The sequence below is a fragment of the Moschus berezovskii genome, chromosome 22 (assembly GCF_049115385.1).
Source record: "Moschus berezovskii isolate FMDL1 chromosome 22, NW_MosBer_1.0, whole genome shotgun sequence".
In the NCBI taxonomy this organism is placed as follows: domain Eukaryota; kingdom Metazoa; phylum Chordata; class Mammalia; order Artiodactyla; family Moschidae; genus Moschus; species Moschus berezovskii.
The window spans coordinates 45,520,021-45,534,293 of NC_142481.1; the positions used below are offsets into that span (position 1 = coordinate 45,520,021).

The window sequence follows — 14,273 nt, forward strand, 5'->3', positions numbered from 1 at the left end:
TTAGCAGCAGCAGCAGCAGCAGCAGTGCTTTTCAAGTTAGCTTTTTTAGTGTTAAACCTGCGGCCGTGGTGGCTCAGAAGGTAAAGAATCTACCTGCATTCAGCAGACCCAGGTTCGATCCCTGAGTTGGGAAGATCCCCTGGAGAAGGGAGTGGCTATGAACTCCTTGGACAGAGGATGCTGGCAGGCTACAGTCCATCGGGTCGCAAAGAGTTGGACACGACTGAGTGACTAACACATATACGTGCATTTTTATTGTTAAAGTTTCATGTACCAGTCATAAGGGTTCAGCTCAGGGAAGTTTCATAAACTGAGTGTATCTGTGTAACCAGCATCAGATGAAGAAAAAACCCAGCCAGCTTCCTAGAGCCTGCTCCCCGCCCCCACGGCTCTTCCCAAGGTAGCACAAACGTTTTAGGTTTGAATACCTGTGTATTTATTTTAATGTGTTTTTGAAAAAACTAAACCGGCCCATCCAACTTGAGATTTCCCAGGTATTATTGCTGTGCTTCAGGAACATTGTGCTGGACCCAAGGCTCTTAACTTGGGGTGACGTCAGAATCACTGGGGTGCTCAATTCCAGGAACAGTGATGGGACCAGTCCTGAGGTTACCCCTGGGGCCATGGGGGTCTTGTCCAGAAGCTGGAGCTGCTGCCCTTAACCCCAGCCCCAGCCCCAACCCCCATTTCTTACAAGACATTGGTCATCTGCTGTGGATGCCCTATAGGACTGGCAGCGAAACTGAAGGGAATGGCTCAGCATCTTAGTCTAGCACATCCCAATCTATGCTGGTACATTAACTCTGTCCTCTCCCTTCCCGTAGCCAGTCAGGCCCCAGGTACCTGGACCCCGTAGAGCATAACCAAGTGGAGAGAGTATATGGATAACTGGGAGCCCAGTGGTATGATGTGGGGTTTTAGAGAGTTGAATAAACCGGGTTTGAATCCTAGCTCTGACACTTGTTGGCTGTGTGACCATGGGCGAGTGTTTTGACCTATCCAACTATAGGTTTCATTGCTTGTGAAGTGAGGACAGTTAAAAGCTTCCCCACAGGGTGACTGTGAGGATTACGCCTGCGAGGGTTATATGAGCCCCCATCGTGTGTAAACACCCAGTCCGGTCGTTGGTGTTCATGCTCAGTGAACAATCATACTTGTCACCGTTTCAGTAATTGTGCCTCTGGAGGTCTTCACCCTGTCCACAGGCCAGGAGCTGTAGGGCGAGAGGGAGAGGAGAGCGGGCACAGGGGTCTGCTTCTCTGCCCCTGTGGCATCCGTCCCAGATGAGCAAATGGTTCTCAGCGGGGCCTGGGGAATGTAATCTCTCCCTGGCTGGCTGTGGCCAGCCAGCCCCAGGGCAGCTGTCCTGTTCCCAGATCTGGGGTTCCAGGCTCAGTGGCGAAGGCAGGCAGGTTGGACGGGGGCTGGGCAGCTGACAGAGCCTCCAGGGGGGCTTGGAGGCCAGCTGCAGCCCTGGAGTGAAGCAGAGAGCCAAACCATGCCTTAACCCATTCTGTCCCTGCGAGGATGGCTGCTCTGTGAGGCCCTTCCCTTTCAGCTGCCTCATGTGCCCTGTGAGTTCCCTGTTAGTCCAGGGGGTCTCCAGCATGCAGGGCAAAGATGCTATCTGACCTGTGACAAGCTTACAGTTGTTCAGTCACTAAGTCGTGTCTGACTCTTTGTGATCTAGGCTCCCTTGTCCTCTGCTATCTTTCAGAGTTTGCTCAAGTTCATGTCCATTAAGTCGGTGATGCTAGTCAGTGAAGAAATTTATTGGGCTTGTTTAAAAGTTGCAATGATTCATATAAATATTCAGATCTCTGGCTTTCTCAGAAAAGTCAGAAGATCGGAACTACTGAGCATACTCTGAGTGGCAGCTTTGACTGGCTGCGGGGTGGGTCATTCACAGCCCAACTCTGTCCCCTTTCCCCCTCCATATTCACCTCTGGTCCTCCTGAGGCCATTTGAGATTCTGGTCTAGAGAAGCCTGTCAAGGTCAACTGTAACTTCTTCTAGCTGAGCCTTGAATTCCCCTGGGGTCTCCCTATCTGTTTGACCCTATGCCAGCAGCCTCACTACCTCCCGAGTGGACCTTCCCTTGTAGCCTCTGCTGAGGGAATCCTATCTATTCTTCCTTGAAATCTCCCTGTTTGGTCCTGGTTTGACCCCTTGAGGCCACATAGCAAACTCTGTCCCTCTTCCCCATGACAGCCTTTCAGATGCCAGAAGACAGCTCTGGTGTCCCCCTGCGCCTGCCCCTCTGGGCTGAACAGCGTCCATTCCTTTGCTTTCCCTCCTAAGATGTGGTTTCAAGACCCCCCATCACCCTGGTACCCCTCCTTGGCCACCTCCCCATGTGCCCATGGACTTCTTTTGGCCGGCTTTCCAGAGCCGCCCTGCACACCCGGGGGCCGTAGGGACATGACTAGGATCCCACTTTTGTTTAAAGAAAAAGGAAATGTAATGCATGGAAAGTGTTCCATTAGGCCAGCCACTCCAGAATACCTGGGGCATGTCCAAGAGGGCATCAAAGGACAGTTTTATATTTCTTTGTGTGCCCACCTGTGTTTAAAAATTTTTTCCACCTCTACAGTCTGGGGAATTAAAAAAGTGAAAAAGCCAAGGTCTTGGGGTGAATTAACTTTAACCAGTGGTAATGAGTGCTCCCTGGCTAGAGATGACAACAGAGAAGGAGGTAGGGTGGGGTCCTGGCTTGGAGGAGCTCACAGCCCAGGGCTGCCTCAGGGGCTCGGGGATCCCAGCTGAGTCGGCCACTGAGAAGGGAGGAAGAGGAGTTGGGGGGAGGGGATCTACTTATGTAGGGGTCTGCAGTGGATAGTGGAGATCAGGTGGGGTCTCCAATGTGGAGGGGGACGATTTAGGTGATGGGTACACCAGTAGCAATGGCCCCGAGGCAGGAGGGCCTGCAGATGCATGGGCTGGAGCATGGCTGTGTGTGAGCTGGGGAAGGGTCCCTGCGGGCAGAGGGGCTGGGGAGGTGGATGTAGGCAGAGGACGCTGAAGGTTGTTCTGAAGGTGATGAGCGCAACAGCAAGAGTGGTGAGGACTGGAATGGCAGAGCTGGGCGACTGGCTTCCCCAGCCTGCAGCTGAGTGACTGTGAACAAGTCATTTACAATTCTCAGGCCTCAGTTTTCTCATGGTGATTGGGATGAAGGGGCTGTGAGGAGTAAACAGACAAATGCCCTCAAAGTGCTTAGCCTCCTGCCTGGCACCTGGGGCGCCCCGAGGACAGTCTGCTCTCTCGTTGTCCCAGGTCTTCAGTGTGCTTGTGGATGCTTTTAAGCCTTATAGTGAAATGACTGCTGCCCATTCTCCATTCCAGCAAGGAAGTACTGACTGTGTTAGCTTCATAGGGTGCTGCCTTTGTCCCCCCCACACCCCTGAACTGGAGTGCATAATCAGCAGTGACTAGCACAGCAGGCCATGCTAACAGCAAGGGTGATCTGGCAGGACTGTGAAAAGAGCCCAGCCTTTGAGTCTGGACTAGGCTGGGGGACACCCAAGTGTGACCTGCAGGCTCTTCACCCCTTCGACCTCACCTTTCTCTTCTGTGACACGTGACACACTCTTGCCCATCCTGACCCAACATCCTCAAGAAGTAAATGTGGTTCCTTCTGGCTGAGAATGTGTGTTGAATGCAGTAAATCTCCGTGTGAATGTTCCTGGAGGGATTTGGCTGGCCTCTTGAGCTAAGACGGCCACTACCACTGCCCCTGGTGGGCACCATTTACGGGCTTTTACTGTTGCTGTGCTCTGCATCCTCCCACATCATCTCCTTGCCTCGCAGTACCTCCCAGGGCTTGATATTCGTGTCGCCCCATTTGACCTAGAGAAACCCAAGGATGGCAGTTAACCACTGCCTGGTTTCGCCCGGCTCGTTAGTGTTGGAACCAGGCCTTGGAGCCCAGGTCTGCCCGATTACAAAGCCTGTGCTCTCAGCTCTTGGAGTTTCCTGACAGGGAAATACAGTGATGAGCTTCCTTGCAGAGGCGTGAAGAAGAGTGGAGACGGAGGTACCCAGACCAGAGAGCCGGGTGTGGCAGAGCAGGACCAGGGTTCTGCACCAAGCTCCATGTTACGGAATCCCCTCAGTGGCCATCCACACTGCGGAGAGGAGCCTGTGAGCAAGGATCGTGCCCTAGCTTCCAGACTAGTCTGCAGGTCCCCAGGAGCCCCCCTGCCCACGTGGCCCTGGCTGCCCGGGGTGTCCGTGAGCCTCTTCCCATGATGGGTGGATGGGTCTTCAGGATGCACATCTCCAGAGTGCTGTTTGCGGGAGGTGGGGCCCAGGCAGGACTTGGCTATGTGGGTGCCCCTTCTCAGCAAGGGAAGGAGCTGAGGGTGAAAGAGAAAGTGGGGTGGGCTGTCGGCTGGGGGCGAATGTAAGAGGAGGCCTGAGGGAAGGCCCCGGTCCTGCCTGATGGGCAGCGGGGGAGCTCCTGTGGGCCCCTGGTGGCCACTCCTGCTGCAGGCTCCTGGACCTTACTGCCAGCCTTGGGAACTGCTTCAGGGGCCATGGGCCTTGGTAGTGGCCCTGAAAGCAGTCTGCAAGATCAGGGGGCATGGGTGTGTGAACCCTCCCCGAGGCCCCCCAGGAGCCAGGGCATGTATGAAGGTCTCCTGCGGCCACGTCTGTATGTGCAGGTGCAGGCTGGGGACCTGGGCCCTCACGAGCCTTCCTCGGGGACGTTCCTTTCTTCCTGCCATCCATCCTTCTCTCACCTTCCTCGGGGCCTGGCTGTGAATTTTGGTTCCCCTCCCTGTGAGCTGCACCACGTATCCCCTGAAAGCTCTCTGAGCCTTTGGGCCTGGTTGAGAGTGCGACAATGGATGCTGCGGGGTGCCCGGCCCTGGCGGGCCAAGCCGGGTGTGTGTAGCAGCTCAGCCACCCTGCTCTGCACTGAGCAGCCTTCTGAGAGCCCGGGGCCAGCCCCTGCCAGCAGCGGCCCAGATGTGAGTTTTTGGATGGTGCAGGGGGAGCTTCTCTGTGTGGGTGTCCTCGCATGATGTGTGGGCTGTGATGTTTTGATCCAAGGGAGCCAAACTGATTTTCCTGGCCCATCTCCTCTCCATCCAAAGCAAAAAGTTAAATAAACACAGCCAAGTATTATCACAGGACGCGGGGAAAATGAACTCGGTCCCCATGGGCGGCCCACATCTGGCAGGCTTCGGGCCTCTCAGGACTATGGGATGAGACAGATGTGGTTGGGGGTAGGAAGGGCTCAGTGTACCCCCTCCCCAGCACTGCGCTTCCTTCCAGGGCTCTTTACCAGCCTTGGGGCCTGGGGGCTGCAGGCCGCCTGCCTTCAGCTGCATCCCTTGCCGTTCCCCTGGCCCTTTCTGGGGCCTTGCCTTTGGTGGGGCTCCCTGCTGTGACTTCCTGAGGCTGGTTGCCCCCCGGCTCAGCCAGGTGCTTGCACTGGGCAGTGGTCCCAGGCTGGTGAGGCCCCTGTGCTCTGGCCCTGCCTCATACAGGGAGGTGACCGGGCACACTTGGGAAGCTACTGACTTTCCCCATGAGCTCCATGCTGGGGGCTGGTGTGGTTTGTAGTTGGCATGTCTCCTTCTATCCTCTGGCTTCCTTGGTCGCTCAGTGCTAAAGAATCTGCCTGCCAATGCAGGAGACACAGGTTCAATCCCTGGGTTGGGAAGATCCCCTGGAGAAGGGAATGGCAACCCACTCCAGTATTCTTGCCTGGAGAATCCCATGGACAGAGGAGCCTGGTGGGCTATAGTCCGTGGTATCGCAAAGAGTCGGACACAACTTAGTGACTAAACAACAACAACAATGGCCTTCTGCTCAACACTACCCTTAAATGAACTTAAATGGGCTGGGTGGATCTCTGGAGTTCCCTATAGGACAACTGTGATGCAGTTTTGGGGCGGGAGGACGTGAAGCGGTATGCCCCCTCCCCATTCATTGCTGTATCAGAGGTCACCTAGCGCCACCCATACCCGTTTTCCCCAGATGTGACTTTCCGCATCCCTGAGTGCTGTGGCGATGCAGGTGGTTGATAGGGTAATGAGTCCCCCCCCCCCCTTCATTCTGTATATATTTATTCTACTCAAAGGAAAATGTTACTTTATGTGTTTATTCTAATAGCTATTAGAAAATTTGTTACTACCACACCAGAATGTGTGATTTCGTGAGTAGCACTGCTTAGAAGGAGGTTAGAAGATAAAGTATTTAAGTAAAAGGAGGAAGTTGATGTGGAGAACAGTGTCTGTCACACTTGGTGCAGGAGTGTGAACCAACCGAGCTCCTGGGGGAGGTCTGGGGAGGCCCTGCCAGTCCTGGGGAACTTGGAGCTGGAGAAACTCGCACCCTACCCCGAGATGCTCATCCTCTCGGGAACCTTGGGCAGGTTTGGATGATGTGAGGCCCGTCTTGGGGAGACCGGCTGCCAGGTGGAGGTGCTCAGGACCTCCTGGAGGCCTCCATGTGCGTTACAACCATGGTGGGTGGGCAGTGGGGCTGAGCTGGGGGACCACATCTGTGCCAATGAAATATCCCGCTCCCAAATCAGGCTTATGAAAAGTATTGACTCCTTAAACTGTAAAGAGTTATGATTGCTCCTACCCCCGGGAGATCCCTATGGAATTACAGCATGTTTGGAAACGGTCATTACAGTTCATTCCTGGGGAAGGCTTGGGGCTTTTGGTATGAAGAAGGAGATGGTCTGTGTGTTGAAAATGAAATGAAAACACTAACGCACACACGCGTACCCACATGCACATGTGCGCACACACCGGTTTCCAAAAGCTGACTCAGTTTCCTCTTTGCTCGTGTCTGAGATAAACCACATGTGTAACACGGTACTGATGTTTGTTTATAGTATGTGAGCACAGAGAAGAAGTTGTTGAGGGGTCATAAAAACCTAGTCTTTACTTTATGGTGCTTCTCTTTAAATCAAAGTGGAAACAAGGCAAGAGAGTGGAGTTCTGGTCTACTCTCTCTGTTTTCCCCACACTAAACAGCGAATAGATCTGGGCGGGTGTTGTCTGGGGCAGGCAGGGACCCCAGGCTGATGTTCCCTGACCCGGGGGACTTGGTGCCCACCTTCATGTCCGTAGCACTCAACAGGCCACTTCCATGTATCCTTTGTGTGGGATGTTGTCACGGCCCCTCCGTGCATGGCAGAGTGTACGCTCGGCTCTGTCACCTTCCATCAGAGCTGGACAGCTGGTGGGTGAGAAGCCAGGCTTGCCACTGAAGCAGGATGTGGGAGCCAGACCCCGTCATAAATTCACGTTTATATGCTGTGTGTTTCTGGTTAACGAGACTGTGCAGGGGAGACTGTATGAAATGAAATATATATATACGAACAGGGACACTAACCTCAGGGAGAGGCGGGATTAAACATGAGGGCGTCCTGGGGGGCCTGGGACCCTCCAAGTGTTAAGGCCCACCAGGCGGGACCCCAAAGGGAATTTACAGGAAACTTCCCCACCCTGAATGGATTTGCTGGGAGCACAGACATGATAGTCCTTTTTAGTGTTCTCACTGTATGCCAGGCACCGGACTAAGCTCTTCACGTGTGTTATTTCACTTTGTCTTCAAAACAAATGGAATTTTATTATCCCTGCCTTAGGAATGGGGAACCAAGATTGAGAGGCAGAATCCAGGCCCTGGGGAGCAGGGGGTCTGCCCTAGACTGGCACACTCAACACTGGCTTTGCAGGCTGGTCTCTGGAGGGTTCGAAAAGAGGAGTCATTTCAACCCCAACCTTTCCCATCAGCTGTGGCTTTTCTGAGAGGGCACAGAAGGCTTGAGAAGCTCAGGCTGTGTATTCAGCACAGGCTGAGAGGCAGGTGGGTTGGCGGTAGTGTGCGAGCTTTGGGGCCATGTGAGATTTGGCTGCAAATCTGAGCTCTACTTCCATCGTATAATTTAGCTCAGTTTTTAGAAAAATCATTTAGGCCCTGGTTTCCCCTTTGAGATGGACACCATCACCCTTTGTCCGGCCACTGGGAAGATTAAGCATAAAGATGGAAATGTGCATGAAGAGCATAAATGATTGTTGTTCCTAGCGTCACTGATACATTTCCTCTTGTGTCAAATGAGCTGGCGGATGGGAGGAAGAGGAGAGGTAGGGGGTCTCCCTAATGGGACTGAGAGTACAGCTGGAAACAGCACATTATGCTGTATGGTCATTTTTCTTTGCCGGGCACCTTGATACTGGGCTCAGGACCGTGTGCTTTCTTAACACCTTCTTATTTTATGCTACCTCACAGGTAGGTTATGCACAGAGAGGTTCCTTCATTTGCCGATGTCACACAGCAATCCGTGCCAGATGGGGATTTGAGCCTAAGGCATCTTTCTCTGGCAAACCGCTGCTGCATGAGGCTCACTGAAGGCCGGGGCCAGGGTGTCAGGGAGATGGTCTTGAGGAGGTGGACAGTGGTGGTTATGTAGCTGATGGTCAGGATGACCCTGGGAGCTTGGTCAAGAAGCTTGACGCCCTGGGCCCACAGGCAGGATCCAAAGTAGGGCTGGGTGGGGCCAAGTGGAGATGCTTTAGATTCCCCCAGGTTTATATTGGATTGGCCAAGAGGTTCTTTTGGGTTTTCCCATAAGATTGTACCAAAAACATGAATCAACTTTTTGGCCAACCCAATATATTTCTTTGCTTTGTTGTTGTTCAATCACTCAGTTGTGTCCGACTCTTCGCGACCCCGTGGACTGTAGCATTTCAGGCTTCCCTATCCTTCAACATCTCCCGGAGTTTGTGCAAACTTACGTCCTTTGAGCTGGTGATGCCATCCAACCATCTCATCCTCTGTCATTCCCCTTCTCCTCCTGTCCTCAATCTCTCCCAGCATCAGGGTCTTTTCCAATGAGTTGGCTCTTTGCAGCAGGTGGCCAAAGTATTGGGGCTTCAGCATCAGTCCCTCTATTGAATATTCAGGGTTGATTTTCTCTGATTGACTGGTTTGCTCTCCTTGCAGTCCAAGGGACTCTCAAGAGTCTTCTCCAGCACCACAGTTCGAAAGCATCAATTCTTTGGCGCGCGTCCTTCTTTGTGGTCCAGGTCTCACATCCATACATTACTGCTGGAAAAACCATAGCTTTGTCAGCAAAGTGATACCTCTGCTTTTTAGTAAGCTGTCTAGGTTGGTCATAGCTTTTCTTCCAAGAAGCAAGTGCCTTAATTTCACCGTCTAGTGATTTTGGAACCCCCAAAAATAAAATCTGCCATGGTTTCCACTTTTTTCCCATCTATTTGCCATGAAGTGATGGGACTGGATGCGATGATCTTAATTTTTTGAATGTTGAGTTTTAATCCTGCTTTTTCACTCTCCTCTTTTACCTTCATCAAGAACCTCTTTAGTTCCTCTTCGCTTTCTGCCATTAGAGCAGAAATAGATTGCTTTGAGTCCTAGACCTGTCCTGCTGGTGGTGAGGTGCTCAGGTGGCTGGGTGTGGACAGACTAACGGGAGGGTGCATAGAGTCTCAGCCCTCCTTGCGCCCTGGTTCTGTGTGAGTGCTCATGGAGGACAGTGGCACCACTGGAAGTGTTAGTTTCTTCTCTTTTCAGCAAGTGGCCAGGGAATCATGAAGTTAAATAAATGGGTTTGTGATGTGACCCTGTCATGGGATCTGGGCTCCTCTGAGGGTCTGAGCTTCGTGAGGGGGCTGGCGCTGGGGGCTCAGGTGGCTTTAGCTTTGGCTACAAGGAGCCTATACTATTCCATTCCGTGATGACCCCACCCCTCCCTGTCCCCAGCCCCACTGGAGAGGAACCTGGAGACTGTGGGCCTACTGGTTGGATTTACTTGCCCCAACCATGGTCATTTGGCCCCAAGCCTCATGCCAGAGCTGGCCATGGGCTATGCTCTACAGCACATCTGTGTGAATTAGAAAAAAGGCCAGCTATGCCTTTGTGTAAAAGCAAGGGCTCCCACCTCCTCTGGGCATCCATAGCTCTGCATCAGGGCACACTGCTTAGTGGACAGACCATGGGCTAAATTTCAACCCTCTCTCACCACCTCTGCTGGGCCCCTTGTGCAGTGCAAACTTGTCCCTCCATATACAGTAGTCTTTCCTGCTTTCCACTTTTTCGTTCGTTGAGTTTGTTTAGTTTCAAGTCAGGAGAGATGCTCCATTTTATGTTTGATAAGGAGAGTCTGGGCTCTCAGTGTGTCCTTTACTTTCCTGGGCCCTAGCCTGGTGTGTCTAAGAGGGTGTCCCTAGGGATGAGCCGAGGCAGCCATGTGCTCCTTGCGGGGCTCACCACCTCCACTGGGCAGGGACTCCTCTAGGAAGTCTTTGTCAGGCCAGGGTGGGCCCACCCTTCCCTAAGGATAAGATGGCCCTGGGGCCAAAGCCAGAAAGCATGGAGAGGTCCCTTCAGACCCTGGGAACACCAGCGAGAGGTGAGGCCAGCTGAGAAGCCTCCTCAAATAAAATCTTTCTTCTTTTTGCTGGGGAGGGGCGGTTGTTGTAGATCTTTGTGATGAAAACTATGGATCCTGTCTCCAGAAAAGTGCCCAGCTGTGTACATATCCAGAAACTTATAGCCAGGAACAGGGCCTTCTCAGATCCTCAAAGACAGGCTGAGCAGCTGGCCTGCTGTGGATCTGGGGGAGGGAGGGGTGGGGCCTTCTGGGCTCTGCTGGCCCTGCTGGAGGCCTCTCTGGCCCTCAGATCAATGCCTGCTCTGTTTGTCACTCTCGTTCACCTCCCGACACTGTCTGCCGCAGTTCTCAACACTTGAACGTTCTTACTTCTTACCTGTACCTTGTCTGTCAGCCCGGACCCTGCCTGATTTTGAGCAATCCCACGGTCCTGCCCTGGTCCAACTGCCAGGTTGTCTCCAGCCCTCACCACAGCCCCTTGCCTCCCCTTTCTTTCCCCTTCCCCAGCTCCAGCTCCTCTGCATCTTCAAGGTAACGGGGAGCCCTGGGGAGAGGACCCTCTTTCCAGGCCAGGAACAAGTGCCCACTTAGCACCACCTGCCCCTGCTGCTGGGTTCCTGAAGTCCAGAGGCCCAACACACAGGCTTTGCGTCTCACTGGCATCTCATTGATGGTCATCAAGGTGCACAGAGGGAAGGCTCCGGGTGCTCCCAGAGTAGGGGGGCTGTGGTCACTTATGACCCTGCTGCTGAGCTGGGGAGACAGCATCTGGTGGGGTTCACAGGTGTATACACCCATGGGGCAGTCAGCCATCCGTACCTTGTGACCCCAGAGCGGAGAGAGAACACGGAATTTTGATTCTTCAGAAGCCCTGAGACAGCCTCAGAATCTTCCTTAACACACTCCAGGATCCACGGTGAATGCTCTCTGTGCCCTCTTCCATGTGAGCAGAAGCCCTGTACCTCCATGCCTTTGTCATGTGTTCCCCTCCGTGTGTACACACTTGCAGCTGCACCCCTGCCCTGTGTGTTCACGCTTACTGTGTGCCCCCTCCCCATGTTTACACACTTGTCCCCCCTCCTGCACTCCCTTTGTGTACCTGCTGGCCTTACGTGGCCCACCCTGTGCTTGCAGATGCCCGTCACTCACAGGAGTGGGTCTCCCTGTGTTTCCCTCGAGACTGGGCAAGGCTGGGGGTGTGTGTTTTGGCCTCAGTGATGCCAAGTATCTTATAAATTTTAGAGTCTGGAGTCTGCGGAAGTCCCCAGAAAGCGCCAAGCTCCCCTCACCAGCTGGGCAGCCCCTCTGGATGTTGTCTGTACCGGACTTTGTGCTGATCAGATTTTCTCTGTGAGGCTCACCCCTTGGTGTTCACTGTGCTCCTCTAGTGGAATTCCGCTTTGGGGATGGCTCGGCCTCCCCTCCCCACTCCCCCAGCAAGTGCCTGGCTCCAGCTGTAGGGCAGGCCTTCCTTCCTCTGTGCCTGCTGCCCCTGCCAGTTATCTTGTTGTTGAAGAGACCTGCCTGGGCAGAAGAGGCCAGCTTCTCACGTTCGGTGTCGGGTAGTGCAGGGCTGTGTGATGGTGGCGGTGGAGGTGGGCGTTACTTCTTCTCATCAAGAATCTATAAAGGACAGTGTATTTATACCTTCAAAAAGATGTGGGCCAGCAGTTTTCAGAACGTGCGTCCGTGCCCATGTCACTCGGCGAGTTGGCCTGTGGGCTCCTCGCTGGGAGGGGTGTGGTTCTGGGGGTGCTGGTGTGTGATGTGGCTGTTTGCCCATTATGGCGTTTGCCACTTTGAAGCTCCCCAGCCAGGGCATCGGTCTGCTCTCCCCATCTTCCCAGCTCTGCAGGCTTATTGTCCCCAGAAACAGAAGCTTGAATCCTCCCAAGAGCTCCAAAAGAGCAGATGTTTTCTCCTTCTCCTTCCCATGAAGGTGGAAGTCAGATCTTAGGAAGGGAGGGATTAAGCATCTTGGGGACACCCTCCAGTTCAGTGACTTGGGAGCTTACACTTCCCAACCAAGGAACACTGAGTCACTCAAACGTCGGGCCTTTTGCCCTGATACTCGGAGTACATTGAGGGCAAAGGGAGAACTGGGAACCTTGCATTCATGTCTTGGAGCTTGTGGTTGACAAGGTCTAGGGATCCAAGGCAGATCTTGTTGAAAGTGTCCTATGAAATGGTACCATGGTGACCTTACACATTGGCAGCAACCTCTTAATAGAAGCAATACCTATATTTCATTTTAAAGTGAGTAAACAATGAAATGTGAAGGAAACCGATTTTTAGGTGTAGCCATGAAAACTGTTGCTCCTGACGGCCTGCTTCTGATCGTTCTAGTGATATCCGCCTGTGTTTCAGAGGCTGTTTGGCTGCATTCAGCCTAGTGAGTAATATCAGTTTTGTCTGACTCAAGGTCTTAATTCATATTTACAAAGCTGCAATTTGAAAACCCCACCCCAGCTGTAACTGGCTAAGTCAAACAACCCAGATCCCAATCCAGATCATCTCTGCATTTAATTGTCTCAGATGCAGAGTTTCTCCTCTTAGGATGCAAATCTGGGAAGGAGGGCTCTTGGTTAGCAATCCTTGACCTCTGCTCAGTGACGTGGATGTACCCTCTTGGGCAAGCTGTTTCTAAAGGTTAAAAGAAAACCTGTCCTGCGAGGCTCTGTGGGGAGGGGGAAAGATCAGGGGTAGAGGATAAAACAGGGGCAGGGCCATGCTGGGCTGGACTTGTTAATTCCAAGAGTTGTTCCAGTCTCGGCACCAAACCCACCTGAGTGCTTGAGTCTCTGTTCCAGCGGATGACAACCATTATCCTGTGGAATCTTCCCAATAACCTGTGGCTTCGGTACCACTTTGGCCTGTGTTTTTGAGATGGGAGAACTGAAGCCTAGAGATTAAACAGCTTACTCATGGTCATACAGCTAGGGGCTTCCCAGGTGGCATGAATGGTAAAGAACCCACCTGCCAATGCAGGAGACATAGGAGATGCGGGTTTGATCCCTGGGTTAGGAAGATCCCTTGGAGGAGGAAATGGCGACCCACTGCAGTATTCTGGTCTGGAAAATCCCAGGGACAGAAAAGGCTGGCGGGCTACAGTTCATAGGGTCACAGAGAGTCAGATACGACTGAAACGACTTAGAGTACACATATGCATAGAGCTAGTTCGAGGCAGGACTGGGATTTGAATCCAGCATCTGACCACAAGCCAGCCTGCTTGTTCCTCCCCCAGGTCGGCTGCCCTGCATACTATGTGCCTGCCTTCTGAAGGGCGGGTTGGGTGGCTGCTTTCTAGCCCCAGGAGCTAGGATTCTGGATAGGATCCTCTGTGTCTCAGGTGGGCACACGAGCAGGCGAGACGGACAGCCGTGGGTTTCGGCCCCAACTCTGTACGGACTCTTTCTAGCGTAGGACCTCAGGAGTGTCCTGTCACCTCTCAAAGTCTGATGACAGGGATTAAACACTCTGGGTGCAGGGCCTGGCTCACAGTGTGTGCCCACGGAGAGACAGCGACATTGCAAAGAGAACTGGGTGGTACGTGGTGGCTTTGGCATGCATGTGTGCAGAGCTTCAGAGCCCGTTAAATCTGAAAAATACTGTGTATGCACATTTTTGGCTTAAACAGAGTTCCATTTTACAAAGTCCATAACCCAGCTTTAATATTATTACATGCCCCAGACTGGGATTAATTCCAGGGTAAGAGTTTTATTATGCTGTATAGAATTTCTCCTGTGTTCTCCTAGTGCATGGCCACCACCTCCACCCACCTGGTCTCACACACCAGGACGTGGGGTGGCGGGGACACTCCGTCCCCGCCCAGCTTGGTTCTGTGGGCTTGGGGTAGTGTGGAGAGGTGAGTTGCATTGTGGCGTCGCTG

At 53.1% G+C, this 14,273-nt stretch overlaps 1 protein-coding gene across 4 annotated transcripts in view; it reads left to right on the plus strand.

Annotated features, from left to right (window-relative positions):
• ZNF423 (zinc finger protein 423) overlaps positions 1–14,273 on the plus strand; it is a 346,670-nt gene that overhangs the window by 43,591 nt on the left and 288,806 nt on the right. The gene's annotated exons all lie outside the window — the stretch shown is intronic.